The sequence below is a fragment of the Felis catus genome, chromosome A1 (assembly GCF_018350175.1).
Source record: "Felis catus isolate Fca126 chromosome A1, F.catus_Fca126_mat1.0, whole genome shotgun sequence".
NCBI lineage: Eukaryota > Metazoa > Chordata > Mammalia > Carnivora > Felidae > Felis > Felis catus.
Window position 1 is genome coordinate 231,485,547 of NC_058368.1, and position 17,182 is coordinate 231,502,728.

At 45.5% G+C, this 17,182-nt stretch overlaps 1 protein-coding gene across 1 annotated transcript in view; it reads left to right on the forward strand.

Annotated features, from left to right (window-relative positions):
* ATPSCKMT (ATP synthase c subunit lysine N-methyltransferase) overlaps positions 1-17,182 on the forward strand; it is a 240,033-nt gene that overhangs the window by 209,263 nt on the left and 13,588 nt on the right. The window contains exon 9 of the transcript XR_006586322.1: positions 685-778. The gene's annotated coding sequence lies outside the window, so the exon portion shown is untranslated. The remainder of the gene's footprint in view (positions 1-684; positions 779-17,182) is intronic.

Below are 17,182 nucleotides of genomic sequence, written 5' to 3' on the forward strand. Positions count from 1 at the left end.
CATAAATCAAGCCCTTCCATTTAGAGCCCACAGTTGAAATCGGGCTGCGTTGGTAAGGTTCTACTGAATGTCTATGGGTAAATGATAGAAAGTACAATACCAAGAATAGTTAACAATGGTTATGAGATGTGGTTTTCAGAGGGAAGTCACCTCCCCACCCCCGCATGCATTATATGCACACATTCAAAGTCCATCCGCTACAAGGTCAAAGAGAAGATGGTGTTCCCCTTCACCTCATTGTAAACTTCCTCTCTGAAGTCTGCATTCTGTGTTCCCATATCTCCCTCTTCCCAGGGGAAGGGATGCTGGTGAGGTACACTCATCCTAACAGGAACTGCTCATGTCTCACTCCAAGGGGCCCCAAAGATAATCATTTCGGAAGAGGACAGTTCAACACCAGGATATTCACCAATGTTGCGGGTGGTTCATGCAAATAAGGCCAGCACACGTGTTAACAGTCCTATGCAGCTTTCGTCTTGCCAAGCCAAATTTACTTCCTTTTATAGTCTAGACTCCAGCATTAGGGAAAGACCCATGTCTTCACAATTTTCTTGAAGTTCCAGGTCTCAAGTTAGAAGATCCAGGGTTTTATTGGGAAAGATTGACATAAATTCTTGATAAGCTATAGTTCTTTCTAAAATTCTTAACCAAATCACGACTAATTTCTTTCCTTTCTTCTTCCAGTGAGAAGTCAACAGTGAGAGGTACGATTCAAACTCAGTCCTTTAGAATCTGGTTTTGCACCAGGTCACCTCACAGTTTTCCCTTGGAACCATAGGTAGGCACTCACTCTGTATCTGAGGAGTCAGAAGGATGTGTGCGAACAAATGAGCCACCCCCTAGCTTGTTCCTTTTGAGAACGTTCTACGGTTCTAGAAACCTCAGAGTTGAGTTTTGCATAGGCCACCTTCTTACACAGATATCAAGGGCTGTATTTCACAGACTGTGTGATCTTAACAAAAATCTTTTCAGATAGGTGAAGGGTCAATTTTTAATTCCCTGAAGCTAAACTGAAGACGAGAGCATTTAAAATTGTAGCTGGCCAGGCTTTACGTCCGGAATTTCAGGGTGTGTGCTCCAGCCTTGGTTGGTGCTGTTCTCCGTGATACCTCCTGGGCATTTTAATGTTCAAAAGTCCTAAATCCTGAAGAGGATGAGTGATATACTAATTCTGTGTGTGGATAGTGCTTTGCATTTCGTTGTAGAGCCGTGTCGTCCTCCCAGTTTTATGTGGCTTGTCCATGCTTCCTCCCCGGAAGAGTTTAGTTCCCTTCAGGAATACTCATGAGTCACCGTGTTAATGATGGTAGCAGGCTCAAGAGGCTTCAGAGATGAGAGCCATGGTCCCTGCAATGACTCATGGAATGATAGCAAAGGCAGATTTACAAACAAATGAGCACGACACAGAATAAACACTGTTAATAGTGGGATGTATACGTTATGCAGCAAAGCATATGGTGGCATTCTGCCTGGCTAAGTTTCAGTGAAAGCTAAAAGGAGGAAGTTTTTCCTTTTTCTTTTTGAAATTAGGAAGATGAGAAGATCTTCCTAAATTAGTAGGGGAAGCTTTTCTAAACATGGAGAATATGAGCGAAGGCCTGGAAATATCCGAGAAGGAACAGACTCCTCTGTCTAGATTGGAAGGTGGAGAGGCTGGAAAGGTAAACCAGGGCCATTTTCCCAGGGTCTCGAATGCCACGTGAAGGAGGGTTTGCCTTATTCGATAGGTGATGCAAATTCTCAGGTACTTAGGAGTCTGTGCGGCAGAGAGGACCAAGAAAATATGTGCTTCCTCTCTCAGGATGTGGAGGTCTCACTGACAAGGGGCTGCAGGAAGGGCCACGCAAATGGTTCTCCAGTGCAGTAGGAGCGGAAGTAAAATTGGGCTTCCTCATCAGAAAGCGGGACGTGTGATTCTAGGCTGAAGGCAATGGGGAGAAGCTAGTTCTTGTGTGGATCTGGATCATCAGCATAGAAGTGATAGGGAAATTTATGTGCTACGAGAAGCGTGTTGACATAAATTCAAGGAATAGTAAGTAATATTTATGAGGTGTCAAGAGGAAAACTATCATGGCAGAGACCAAAAGGGGGTAGGGAGAGATGGAAAGGCCAGCTTCCTGTGAGGTGATAAGGTGGAAGATGGTGGAGGGAGGGTTTCAACAAAGAGGAAACAATCAACTGTAGGAGAGGTCCGGGAAAGCAGTGGCAGAAAACCATCCACCGGATTTGGCAATTAAAAAACGAGACGCTTCTTCCGAGGTGGAATGATTTTGGGGGAGGGAGAATGGCAGGGGTCGAGAACAAAAGGGCAGAGGAATGTTGAGCTTCCAGTTGGAGACAATCGTTTCATGAATATTTAATGGTACGAATGCATATGTACTAAGGACTTACGTCTATACTCATCAATTACTCTGAGCTAATTATGTGATCTGAGCAACATAAAAATCCCTCCTCCCCCTCTTAAAATAGCTTCCCTCCTCTAGACTCTGGCAGTAGGCATATCTCTGCTCATTAGCTGGGGCCAGTGCAGTAATTTTTAGTGTTTGAAATGGTAGTGGTGTGTAGGGTAAGAAACACCTCTCTTAAAATTGTGAAAGACCCTATTCTCAGAGAGTGAAAAATCCACACGTAACTCTGACATAACCTGCGTATTCGTTTGCTGGGGCTGCCATAACAAACTACCCAGAGGGGGTGGTTTAAACAACAAAGATTTAATTTCTCACAGACTTCTCTGGAGGCCGGAATTCTGAAATCAAGATGTCCTCGGGGCTGGTTCCTTCTGAGGAATGTGGGAGACGGTGGTAGGCCTCTCTCCCTGGCTTGTAGATGGCCGTCCTCTCCTGTGTCTTTGCATGGTTTCCCAATGTTCATTTGTGTATCTGTGTCCAAATTCTGTTTTTTTTAAGTTTATTTATTTTGAGAGAGACAGAGTGTGAGTGGGTGAGGGGCAGAAAGAGGAGAGAGGGAGAATCCCGAGCAGGCTCCGCATGGTCAGCACACAGAGCCCGATGCGGGGCTCAAACTCATGATACTGTGAGATCATGACCTGAGCTGAATTCAAGAGTCAGATGCTTAACTGACTAAGCCACCCACGTGCCCCCAAATTCTGTTTTTATATAAGGACACCAGTCATATGGAATTAGAACCTCATTTGAAATAATCTCATTTTAACTTAGTTACTCTTTAAAGACACTATCTCCAAATATAATCATATTCTGAGGTGCTAGGGTCAGGACTTTATCATATGAATTTTGGTGACATAATTCAGCTCAGGGCATCCATCTTATGCAATAATCTGTAGGTGAGTATTTGGGGAGTTTTAGACACACTTAGAACCAGAGGCGGATTATCAACATGGGCCCAGGGAACGAGAGTGGGAAGCAGGGCCTTTCCTGTGTGGGAACTTCACTGTCTGCAGGACAGGATGCCTGGGGCAGCAGACATGGTTTCATCTCTTTGAAAGGTTTGTCTGTATCCTGACGACTTGATGTCACTATCCATAAAATCATTCCACAATCTCCTCTTGTCCTCACTGCGTGCTCATCAGTTTTTTCTTTATAATTTGACTGACTGTGTTGGAATCTGCAAGGAGGTGAGAATGTGCTGACCACAAGAAGTGAGTCTCATGGTGAGTGAAGAGTTCTTTTTAAATTTTTTTTCAAGATTTTATTTTTAAGCAGTCTCTACATCCAACGTGGGGCTCAAACCCACAACCCCGAGATCACCCTACCGACTGAGCCAGCCAGGTGCCTCAGTATAGAGTTCTTTTGAGGTGAATTAAGAAACCATTGTTCTCATGTATGGATCAGCCTCTTGAGGACAGCTGGAGCCAGTCCCTGGGAGACATCTGGTGCCTGGCAGAGCTGGGGACCAAGTCACCTTCCCCAGTGCCCTTCTCCCAGAAATCTGGGCTCTGCCTGGTCTTCTCAGACAGCTTCTGTGGCTCTCTTCACTGCAGACGCAACACTTATGAATCCTTTTCATAAAGGATCTTGTGGGAGGACTTTGAACCATTTGCTAAAATTAGATTTTTGGATTACTGATGGCTTTTTATTACCCATATGCTGTCTGTCTCCTGTTGCCACAAGTAATGGAAATGCGAAGGTAACTTGGCAGTGTTACACAGTGTTATCCATCATTGTGTATTTCCATGGTCTTTTGTGGTTTTGTTACTTTATGGTGGCATCTCATCAGACCAAGACCTCTCCCAAGAAATCGCTTGTTAAAAAAAAAAATCATTGTTATAGCCACTGTGTGTGTGTGTGTGTGTGTGTAGAGTGGCTGTTGTTGGAAATGCCTACATTCAAGATGGCCTTTCTTCCCCTCCCCCACAGGTGTTGAGCGTAGGATTCTCTTGCCCTGAGCGAGTGCAGTCTCTTTCTCTCTCACTCATGCTTCCCTTTCTCATTTACCTTAAGCGGGTCTTGTGCCCTGAAAGTAATTTTTTTGTTCAATAAGCCTGACCCATAAATCCACTAGGAGTTATTAATGTTCTTATGACTTCTGCACAGACAGTGGCTGTATCTTTGACCTATGATTCAGTAGATATCTTCTGAATAGTAGAAAACTGGGATTGCAGAGGTGAAATATTTATATACTTTCCTTCACCCAAGATTTCAAGGACGAATAAGAAGGTGGATACATCCTGAAAAAAAGTCTAAAGGGCAATGGATATGAGCTACTTAAAGAGAATAAAGAAGCTAATAGAATGTCATTAATGATTCCTTTGAAGAACTAAAGGTATAAGATTGTTTCTGTGCATTGTATTAGTAAATTTTTGTACTTTCAATATTAAAATACCTTTTGATTCTATCAGTCAGCGTTCTCCAGTATGTGTGCGTGTGTGTGTGTGTGTGTGTGTGTGTGTGTGTGTGTATGTGAGTGTGTGTGTATACTGCCAAGTTCAAAATTTGTAATTCAAGTCTGAAGGCCATCAGGCTGGAGACCCAGGAAAGAGCTGAGTTAGGTCATGAACCTGAAGACTGTCATGCTATTAGGGGAAGAGCGGATGATGTCATAACTCAAGTCTGAAGGTTGTCTGCTGGAAGAATCCTTTCTTATTCCAAGGGGGTCAGTCTTTTGCTCTGGTAAGGACTTCATTTGGTTGGATAAGGCCCACCTACATTATGGAGGGAAACCTGCTTTAGTTAAAGTCCACCAATTTAAACGTAAATGTCATAAAAAAAAACCCAAAAAACCCTACAGAAACATCTAGAATAATATTTGATCACATATCTGGGCACCATGTTCCAGTCAAGTTGACACCTAAAATTAACCATCACAGGAATATTCTCTGAAAGTATTAAAGCATTTTTATTGCGGGGCGCCTGGGTGGCGCAGTTGGTTAAGCGTCCGACTTCAGCCAGGTCACGATCTCACGGTCCGTGAGTTCGAGCCCCGCGTCGGGCTCTGGGCTGATGGCTCAGAGCCTGGAGCCTGTTTCCGATTCTGTGTCTCCCTCTCTCTCTGCCCTTCCCCCGTTCATGCTCTGTCTCTCTCTGTCCCAAAAATAAATAAACGTTGAAAAAAAAATTTAAAAAAGCATTTTTATTGCAACTGTATAGATAGTAGCCTTTTTTATTTTTGACAGGCTGGTTGACTTCTCCTATATAAATAGCAAAGAAGGGACAGTCCATGGTCAGGTAGAGTAGAATCAGGCAGAATGACTCCTTTCTAGTTTTTCAGTGAAGTTTGAATTTTAGAACCCTTTTGGGGCACCTGCTTGGCTCAGTCAGTTAAGAGTCCAACTTCAGCTCAGGTCACGATCTCACGGTTCATGAGTTCGAGCCCCGCGTCAGGCTCTGTGCTGTCAGTTCTGTCAATGCAAAGCCTGTTTCAGATCCTCTGTCTCCCTCTCTCCCTCTGCCCCTACCCTGCTCACTCTCTCTCTCAAAGATAAATAAACATTTAGAGCCCTTCTGAATGCATGCATTCAGTGTACGTCCACAAAGCATGCATGGCTGTGTCTGTGTGTGTGCTCAGCTTCACCTAAGCCTTTAGAAAACTTTGGTTTGGATTCAAGGGCACTTATTGGGAAGAATAACCATTTGGGTGATGATGCCATCTTATGTCAATTTGAACTTGAAAAAAATGACATTGTTCTAGAATCTGTAAGCTTCAACATCTGTATCAGTGATTTGAATGAAGATAGGCAGGTGTGCCTTATAATTGTTTGATATGCTGAATCTGGACTGGACAGAGGGTAAATAAGACCATAAGTGAGCGTCCAGGATAATGTGGAGAGGTTCAAATGTAGAACTGAATCTAAGTGGAAACTTACAAGAGCACATTAGTGATCCTATTCTTGGCTTCAGAAGCACTTCTGCAAACTGTAGGAAGGTGGGGTTGTGGCTTGGTAATGTGGGACGTGTAAAAAAGACTTAGGAGACTTGAGGTGACAGTGGATTTGGTGAATTGGCCAGAGCAAAGTGGATGCATTGAAGACCTGAGCTGAGTTTGCTCATCAAGTCTGCATTGCCTGCTGGGGAGAGGGCACTGTGCTCACCAGAAAGTCACAGAACAATTGGCTACTTCATTTACTCATAACATCCTTAACTGGCATTGCTAAAAGGGGCTTCCATTTAAAAATTGCTAGAAAGTAGAGTGCTTGGTGAGATATTTCCCTATGACCTTTCTTGTTACTGTCATGTTATTTAGAAAACCAGCACTCAGAATTTGCTTCCACAGTGGAAGTCTTTATAGTATAAACCCATTTGTTATGGCAAATGTATCTCTATTAGTATATTTTAGCTTAAATCAATTATATAAGTGCTTCGTAAGAACATTTATTTTGCCCAGTGTTTCACCAGCATCAAGGATTTTAGAAAGTGTTTGATCTTTCTTTTTCTGAAACTCTTACAAGAGTGATGGGTTTACTAAAATTTACAGTGAAGCTAACCTGATTACTCTGAGCTATTTTTAAGAGGATTAGACTATTCAAGGGCAGATGGATTCTAATCCCATGACTAATGTTTTGGCCAATAGAGTACAATGCTTTTTGATTATGAAAATTGGTTAGTAACCATCTCAGTATGCTCACCCTTTCCTGCTTATGACAAACAGTACTAAAATGTTTCTCTTGGAACCTGGTTATAGATCAGCTCTATATTCCTGAATTAATCACTGTTTAGTGGGGCAAGTTGCCATGTTGCAGAAGGGACCTAGGGGTAAAGTTCTTTGGCTGTTGACAATGGCGGGTGACTCATTATAGCCAAATGTTTCCCATTATTTAATCAAGGTCGAATACAGAAAATGGAGTAGGGTTGTGGTGGTCATAATCATCTCAGAGGGATCTGGTCTTTGCCAGGAGAGAATTAAGTGTCCAGGTTGAAGTTTCCAAATGGTTTTTGTTTTTTGCCTAAAAGAAAGCAGCTTACTTGAGTTTCTTATCATCAGTGTGCTAAAATTCACAATGGTTACAAGTTTTAGGAGAGTGGTTACTGAACATGACTTCTCAAACAAAAGGGATATCTCACGGATTTGGTAACCAAATTGGTGGTCCCAAAGGCTTTTTAGTCTGATAAAAGAAAATTTGAGGATACTTTTGTACCAAAGGAAATCTGGAAATGTGGCTTCATTAGCAAAATACCAGATTTTCCTGAGAGATGTGGAGAGTTTATGAAGACAAGAGAACCGAATATTTGAAATCAGGACTGTATTGGTGAAGATAAACTCTTGCTCTGTCCTGAGCCTCCATTCCCCCTACTCGTTCCCTAATTGGATCCTTCACCATTGTTTACTAAGTGAGAGCACCACCAGGTAGCTCAAGCCAGAACATCAGGCATCATCCTTTATACCTTCTTCTTGCAGAATTTTTGTATCCAATCAGTTGCTAAGTCCTACTGATTATATTTCCTAATAACCATCCTAGGGGTTCAGAATGAGAATTGCCCCAATATGTGCCATGTTGGCACGCAGATTATTTTGGTCTGAAACAATCAAGGCCCAAAGAAGCTTTGACCTTCCCCCTGACTGCCTAAAAGAATTTAAATAGAGGACCTGCTCCAGGAAGAGAGCTACCACATAGATAATTACATTATAATGTGAACCGGGGTGGTAGACAAGGAGGAACTTAGCAGAGGCCTGTTTGATCAGAGTCTATGTCCCATTGCTCTGTATGGCCTAGCAAATGTTTGCTTACCAAACATTCACTCTTTTTCATTTTCCTGTGAATTGTCTTCCTTCCCTTTGAAGTTCCGGACCCCTGCCCCCCCTTCTCCTTAGTTCAGGATGACACATATACCTCATTTTGCCTGTCTTTGGACTCTCTCATGTTTATGTGGAGTGCATAATTAAAGTTGATTTTTTTTTCCCCGTTGATCTGTCTCATGTCGACGTAATTCACAGACCAGCCAGAAGAAAAGTGTTTCCTCCCAGAACCATCCACTTGTCTCTACTCTCGCCACCATTTTGGGTGAAGCCACAATCATATCTTCTGTGGGTTTTAGAAGCAGCAGTCAAATTTGCCTCTTTGCCTCCACAAGCTCCCCTTCTCTCCCTTCAACTTCTTCTTGACCCTGCAGCAGAGTTGGGTTTTTAAAACCACATTTGACCATGGTGTCCCCCTGTGTAAACCACTCAATGGCTCCCCATTGCTGTGAAGATCTAACCCCATCCTCACTATGACCCATGGGGCCTCCATTACTTGCCCGTTTGCTCCTGTGGCTTCTTCTCTCTCTGTGCTCCATGCTTCTCATTCTCTGCGCTCCATGCTACCCTTGCTTCAGTTTCTTGAACCGAGGCCTTCCAACTCAGAGCTTGCATGCACATTTCCTCTGCTTGGATCGTGCTCCTCCTGCTTCTACCTTCCAGACTTTTTCCATGCTGACACCTACTCATGTGTCAGCTCCCAAGGTGACGGCAGCTGCCCAAACTAGCCTTTCCCGGTGCAGCAGTCTGAGCTGCATCTCCTGGCCGTCTGCCCACATAGCACCCAGTACTTTTCCTGTGTGCATCATTGCGATCAAATCATTGTTTAACTAGTTGTTTGGTGTCTCTCTCACCAGCTAAACTATAAGCTCCCCGGGGGCAGGTACTGTGTCTGCTGCTATGTTTCCTCTACACCAGAGCTCTGCTTGGACTCACTACCTTGATTCCCTGTTGAATAGAGAAATAAATGGACATTTGGGATGTGTGGTTACTGTGGCAGGGGGAGCTGTCCTACGAGCTAGAAAGCTCAGGAACGAGGAATATATATATACAGCTTGCGTGGCAGTGCCATGTGAGTGAATGTTAGCCCAGTGCATTTCTACTCTTCAGTTATCCATGGTCCTTTTGGTACATCTCTGCCACGCTGCAATCCTCCCTAAGGAAATGGGTGTTAATGAGCAGAGAGTAGAGAAAAGCAGGCAGGGTCCCTTTCTGGCTGGTGAGTTGTGAAAACTGAGTTTGGCACAGTAAAGAATATATCTGGTCTTTATGGCCAGTTCTTAGTATAAGAGTTCAAAACCTTTGGAATTTCCTGCATGATGAGAGTGTCTTTTGTTATTGGCAACGAGCCCTTTCCAACCACACTTGAGTTTATGCTAATGAGGTGACTCAAGGTGGGTGGGCCCTTGATATAAGATTAGGCTGGCCCACGCCTGAAAGACCTGGGGTCTGGGAGAGGAGAGGGGCTAGACATAGCTCTGCACATGGCCAGAGTTGTAATAAGATCCCAGTAAGACTCTGGACACCCCACCTATTGGTATGCTGTGGTGATGGCGTGCCCTGACTCCCTGGGGAGAGGTCATGGGAACTTTACATCTGTGACCCGCCCCTGGCCAGTTATTGTCCCCTGCATCCCTGACATCTGGCTGTTTCTGAGTTATGTCCTTTAGTAGAACCTTAATAGTAAGTGCAGTGCTCTCCGTGAGCTCCTTGACTTGTTTTTGCAAGTTCTTGAACCTGAGGGGGTCACGGGATCCTCCGAATTTGTAGCCAGTCAGCGTGGGCAGCCCTGAAACATACACTTGCCATCTGAAGTGGGGGTGGTCTTCTGCAAATCTTTGCCCTTAACCCACGGAGTCTGCCCCGGCTCTGGGAGTTGAGCTGAATCGCAAGAGATCCGGCTGGTGTCAGAATTGGTGTCGGACAGTAAGAGAGAAGATTTAGGGCAGCGATCCCAACAGGTTTCCCTTCCTTTAGGGCCAGGACCACTGTCGTGGGGAAGCAGTGGGGCACAGATGTTGGCAGGCCCCTGAAAAGGGAGCCCCAGTGCCCTGCCTTCCTAAGGTAAGTGCCATCAGAGTCAGACCCCTCAGGTGGTTTTGTAGGACACGAGAGCAGAGCAGCCTGTGTCTCCAGGTAGAAGATCCCAGGAAGGGGCTACCTGTCCCATGAAGACCTGAGGAAATTTCTCAGGTTTTACTCTAGGCGGTGGGAGCCGCCTGAACCTGGGGCTGCTGGAAGGACCTGGAAGGAGCAGGAAAGAGCCAGTGTGCTCACGAGGCGGAAAGTCAGATCACAAGGGGCTTTGGGGAATTGAGGGTGTGGGCGGGCTCTAGGGAATGCACATTTTAACCATGTGTGTGCATGAGTTTGTGCGTGCACATGTAAACCCTACGTCCCCTCTCATTCTCTTGTTAAAATCTCTCAGTGCCTAATGCTTATATAATTTATGTCAAAAGCAGAACTGGAATCACATTTACCTACGTATATTATTATTTTGCCGTTTGATCTTTTGGGGCAGGAAGAATATCGGTCCCCCAAAGAGGTCCATGTCTAATCCCAGGAATTTGTGAATGTTATCCTATCCGACAAAAGGAACTTTCTAGATGTGATTTAGGTAAGGATTTTGCGATGGAAGGTTATCCTAGATTATCCGGGTGGGTCCAGTGTAATCACAGGGGTCCTTATAAGAGGGAGGCAGGAAGGTCAGAGTCAGAGGAGGTGTGATGACAGAAGCAGAGGTCAAAGAGAGAGATTTGAAGATGCTGTATGCCTGGTTTCGAAGCTAGAGGGAGGGACCACGAGCCAAGGAATACAGGTGGTGTCCAGCCTCCAGAACTGCAAGATAATACATTTGTCTTTGTTGTTTTAAATCACGAAGGTTGCAGTCATTTGTTACAGCAGGAAGAGGGCATTAAAGCAATCTTTCACTTAAAATATGTGATAAACATTTTCCGTGTCCGTGGATGTATTCCTTTGGCCTCATTTTAATGACTCCCATGTTTTCCATTAAAAAGCTGTATCATAATGTATTTACTGATCATCTATGGCTGGACATTTAGGTTGCTTTCAGATTTCTTTTTTCTTTTTGCTACAGTAAACACCAATGCAATTAATATCCTTGACATATGTCCTTCTGCTCTTCTCCGGTATTTCCTTAGGATCGATCTCTAGAAGTGCACTTCTAGGAAGTGCACATTTTAAAGGTTTGTGACACACATCTGACATTTGATTTGGGGGGCTGGAGACTTTCCAAGTCCGTTTGTTGATGACTGGGTCCTTCGCTTTCATTTATGAAAATAGGTCTGCTGAAATGGAGTGTCCCTTTATGTTTGAACCAATCCTTTCTTCTTCCATCTGCAAAGAGGAGAAAAGGAAGATGCTAAAATAGTGCCAGAAGGGGCCTGATTTCCCGACAGCCAGTGCGCAGGGTCCTATCCAGGAATACCGTGTAGGCAGCAGAGGCCAACATCTTGCAAGAGTTGAATCCATGAGTCACCCACACTTGAATACACCAATGGATTCTCTAAAATGTTTGCCTCTGTGTGGATATAAATTTGCCCACCGGCTCCTGGGGCTATGTTCAGGGACAGTGTACAATCCTCTGTGGGCACAAGGTGATGGCAACTGAATGCTGAGTGGAGAGGGGCTTGCTGTGAATTCCCAAGAGCATTTGTTACACATGCTAATCACATCTGTAGACACTATTGCTTGAAAATAAAGACGCTACTAGAGTTAATCAGGGACAAAGGATTAATATGACAAGGGTGTTGCATTGGGAAAAGTGGCAATCAATCCAGAATTTGAAGAGTTGGGGTTTTAACTTGGAAATAAATGCATCATAGACATGTTTTTTTGCTTCTAAAATACCAAGGCTAACTCAGAAGTGACCAGGATGCAGGACGAGGAAGAGGGGAGAGAGAAATTCCAGGGGGTGGGAGAACATACGAAGATGGTAATTTGCCCAGTCTTAAATATGAGTTAGTTTCTCAGGTAACATGTTCTGGCCCGTTATGCCCTGTTATGAATGTCCCTGTCATGCATATTACCCTGGTGTTGTGAATAAGCTCTTTCAGGAAGTTTATTATTAATCACCTACGTATAAACGGTATTAGCTGCTGTGCATTTTTAAGTAAATAGCCACAGATACACCCTCGAGGGACTGTTGACCACATAGCAAAGAGAGCCTATGTTTATAAAAAGCCAAAGAAATAAAAATCTGGATATTTATCTTTGTGTGAAATGTAAAGTTATTTTGGAATACCCAAATTTTGAATGTTTCAGTTTTCTTTTGCATATTTTGGGTGTTTGATACGGGGAACATCCGTTTTTCTTGTGTCTCCTCCTTAGGCGAAGCAGACCTGGAGGAAGGGGGTTATGATGCCCGTGCGTCCTGGAACCCCTCTGCTGTAATAACCCACCATGAATTCTGTCCCTGAAAACAGCATAAATTTATTCTCTCCCAGTGCTGGAGGCCAAAAATACAAAATCAGTGTGTCAGTAGAGCCACGCCCCCTGATAGCTTTAGGAAAGGATCTCTCCTCACCTCTTCCAGGTTTTGGTGGCTCCAGAAGTTCCTTGGCTTGTGGCTGTGTCCCTCCAGTCCCTTCCTCCGTCTTCACATGGTCTGTTCCTTCTCTCTTGGTCTTCTCCTCATCTGTCTCCTTTAGGGACACTGTCGTTGAATGAAGAGCCCACCTGGGTAATCTAGGATGATCTCCTCTCCAGACCCTTAACTTAATCACACCTGTAAAGATCTTCTTTTCCAAATGGATACTGGGGATTAGAATACGGACATACTTCTGGAGGGGCCATCAGTCAACCCGTTGCACTCTCCCGTCCCCTGGAGGCGGATGTGGACAGCGTATATATGGCTGCTTGTTTTGCTTGCCTGGGGGACTGAATACACAGTGGACGCTGGCCAGACCATGTATATATATATAAATAGAACTCTGACCCACAACCTGCCCAGGAAACCAACCCAGTATCCCCATACCAGCCCAGGAAGCCAGCCTGCTGTAAGTCAGACCACTATCTCTAGTAGTAATCCAGGAAGCCAAGCAATAATCCCATCATAGTCAGCCCCAAATGGCCAGGACTTGATTAATTACTGGCACCTTCCCTAACTTTTGTGTCTCTGCCAAAGCTCGAGTGACGGCGGCCGACTCCCTTGCTCTAGCAAGTTTAGGATAAACAGACTTCGCTTTTCCCATTTGACTGGTTTTCATCTATTTCCACATGCGTTTGCTATTCTTCTGACCCTACCAGGCAGACATTCTCCGCTGGGTGTCGTTCTGCCTTTCACGTCTCCTTCCGCACCTTAATGTCTACCTGCCGCTGGGAAAGAGCCATGTCGTGCTGGTAGAACAGGGTGGCGGTGGAGGACCCAAGGGGGAGGTGTAGTGAGCCAAGGGCCGAGTGGTAGCGGCACCACCCGGGAGCAGAAAGAGAACAGTAAGAGCTATGACAAGGTGCCAGGACGCACCCCCAGAAACCATTCAGGACCCCACTCAAGATCTGCGCTTGTTAAAAGCTACTTGTGTATGCAACCCATGCATTTTATAAGTCGTGTTATTTTTCAGGTTTCTTTTCGTCTGACCTTTCCTTAGTTAACACATGGCGCTGTGCTTGGGATATACCATCATTTATTTCCTACTACCCTGTATTTATGGGGAAGCCGACTGGAAGGCACACAGGGGAAAGACGGGTCTTTAAGGCGCACAGGACTGCGCGAAAGCTGGGCGTGAGAAGAGTGGAAGGAAGGCCAGAGGGGTTAAGCTCTAGAAGTGGCAAATCAGGGATGCAGAGAGGAGAAAACATGCTGTAGTGTGAGAAGGCGTGAGGGGCCATGTGGTTTAATGTAGAGAGCGCAGGGCTGCAAGTCAGGTGACGGGGGTGATGTGAAACAAGGCGTCAATTTATCGGATGCTTGTGGCTCCCTTTGCTCCATAATTCACGCTCCGGTACTAGTCTGACATTTGCCCAACGAGACAATAATTCTAAGGCTCTGTTTTTTCACATGAAAGGTCTCTGTTGTCATTAAAAACATTCCGGAGCCGGTGGGACCCCTGGCTCTCACCTCCCTGTGAACAGACCGGGACAGGGCTTTTGTCGATCAGCTCCCCTGAGCCTTATGAAGGTTTTTCTGAGAGTCCGGGGCAGCCAGAGGGGACCAGCCAGGCGCTGAGATCTGTGTCTCATGCCAACCCAAATAACCCCACATTCATGGCTTTTACTTGTTGGGTGTTCGGCTTCTACCTGCATTTCACTTTAAGAAATATTCTTTTAGCTAAACATGAAGACATCGCAGCTGAGTATGGTGGGGAGGGAAGCCAGCCAGCCAGCGACTGTAGGTTCTCTCTTGCCCAGAACAGTCCAGCTTTCCCATCTTCTGCTCCACCCCTGGCGAGGTGTCAGGAATTAGGTGACAATGTACCACTCTCTCACCTGATTCAGAGGTGTTGGGAGCCCTCATCGGTCAGGTTGTGCTCACATCATTGGCTGATCATGGTGTGAAAATTAGCACAGACTTTATTTAAGGTTTTATAGCATCCCTGGAGAGAAGGCATAATTAATCCTGATCTTACAGATGAAAAGCTGGAAATGCAAGCTATTTAAAGGACGCCCTACACGACACCGGATGGGTCATTAGGAAGGAGGCCAGGGTGGGACGGCAGCCTGTAAGACCCAAGCCCGGAGTGACCGGGCTCCCGTGATGCCTTTTGTGCAACTGCCTTTTGAATTTCAGTGGCTGCCCCCTGATTGAGAAGATAGTAGCCACAAATTGCCAATTCTTGTCATCAACAGAACTTAGGCTTGACCTCTTGATAACGAGGATAGGCTTTCAGCACTTCCTGCTCCAGAAGCGAGTACAATCAAAAGGAAGACAGGGTCTGTACTCCTTGCTCAGTGCCCTCTGTTGATCCAGACCCTGCAGGCACATGTGTGAATGGCCATGAACCCCGAGCAGCCCTGCAGCGCCGTAACAGGCAAGAGCTTGCTGAAGACTAGCCATTATCCCATCGGGACAGGGGGCATGGAGGGGTGGGGCCTCTCTCTGGCTTTGTGTCAGGTGTCTTTCCCCCCCCCTTTGGCTGCTATAGCAAATTGCCACAAACTTAGTGGTTCAAAACAGCACATATTTATCCTGTTACAGTTCCAGGGATTACAGAAATCTGAAAGGCGTCTCAGCTGGCTAAAATCAAGATGTCGACAGGGCTGGTTCCTGCTCGAGGCTCCAGGGGATAACCTGTCCTTGGTGCTTCCAGCTTCTAAGGCCACTCGTTCCTTGGCTACATCCGATCTGTTTACAAGCCTGGGCCCACCTGGATAACCCAGGATCGTCCCTCCGTCTCAAGATCTGCAGACACGTCTGCAGGGTTTTTTTGACATAGAAGGCAATGTATTCACACGGTCTGGGAACTGGTACGTGGACATCTTGGGGGTCATTATTCAGCTACCACACCAGGCAGTTCTCAGACTTGGGGGGTGGTTCAGAATGAATCCAGCTCTGAGACTTGACCAGGGCGTCTGATGGCACGGTAGGATTTCCAAAGTGTCTTCTTGCTTTTGGAAACTCACCTCCTCTGGAACTGGAGCCTGGAGAAGAAGGTGCGGAAGCCCCGGGCTGGCGATATCCTCGGGAATCCACGCTTGGACTGGAAAGCGTCACAGCGACCTAGAGATTCTCTAGGTGCTTTCTGCCATGTGCCCTGAGCCCTGGAGACAACACGAAGGAGGGTGCAGACCGGGTTTGTCCCTGACCCTCTACACTTGCTGGCAGCTCCCTTGGCATCAGTTTTCTCCGCTGTGACAGAAGTGTGATTCAGAATGCCAACACACGCAAAAGCCCCGTTTCAATCATTTTATTTTACTTTGATCATTCTTTTTAAAAAGTATATCTACGATTTCTTTCTAACGGTAACTACAATACATGTCAAGGGCAGAATGTTTGAAGAGTTCAGAAATCCATGTATTACTCAGGATCCTACTGCCTGCTCATCTACACTCCAGAGGCAGTCCTGCCTTCGTTTCTAAGCAAACACACACATGCACACACATTCACAACTGGGACCAACCATTGTATAAGCACATAACGTATGTTTTTTTTAAATGTTTATTTATTTTTGGGGCGCCTGGGTGGCGCGGTCGGTTAAGCGTCCGACTTCAGCCAGGTCACGATCTCGCGCTCCGTGAGTTCGAGCCCCGCGTCGGGCTCTGGGCTGATGGCTCAGAGCCTGGAGCCTGTTTCCGATTCTGTGTCTCCCTCTCTCTCTGCCCCTCCCCCGTTCATGCTCTGTCTCTCTCTGTCCCCCAAAAATAAATAAAACGTTGAAAAAAAATAAATGTTTATTTATTTTTGAGAGAGAGAGAGACAGAGACAGAGACAGAAACAGCGAGCAGGGGAGGGGCAGAGAGAGAGAAAGGAGACACAGAATCTGAAGCAGGCTTCAGCACAGAGCCCAATGTGGGGCTCAAACCCATGAACCGTGAGACCATGACTTGAGCTGAAGTCGGACACTTAACCAGCTGAGCCCTGCAGGCGCCCCAGCATATAATAAACATATTTGTGCACAAACCGTTCAACTACTGTTATGGGAAAATAGCAGTTTTGATTTATTCACCAGTGTAGTATACCTCCAGACACACACGTTTTGGTGCTTTTCACACCTACTTCTCCTTGCTCTCAGGTTTCCATGGGGTGGGGACTTCCTCATTCTTTTGTCATGAAAGCCAAGGGCAGTGAACACTGCGCCTGTCTTACTGCTTGAGTGTCTTAGACGGCTTTTAGAATTTATGAAGGGACAATAGTCTTGTGATTTAAGGCTATTGATTTGCAAGAATTGGGCCTTTTGAAAGAGAAAGAGGTGTTTGAAAGTCAATGACTTGTCTTTGCCTATCAAACGCTAAGTGAGTCCCCGTGTATAGATTTATAAAGTTTATACCAAAAAAAAAAAAAAAAATGGAGCTGGGGGAAATGGAGAAAGAGCCAGACTATGCTGTCACCCTGCTGGATAAAGATTCAGTGCTTGGT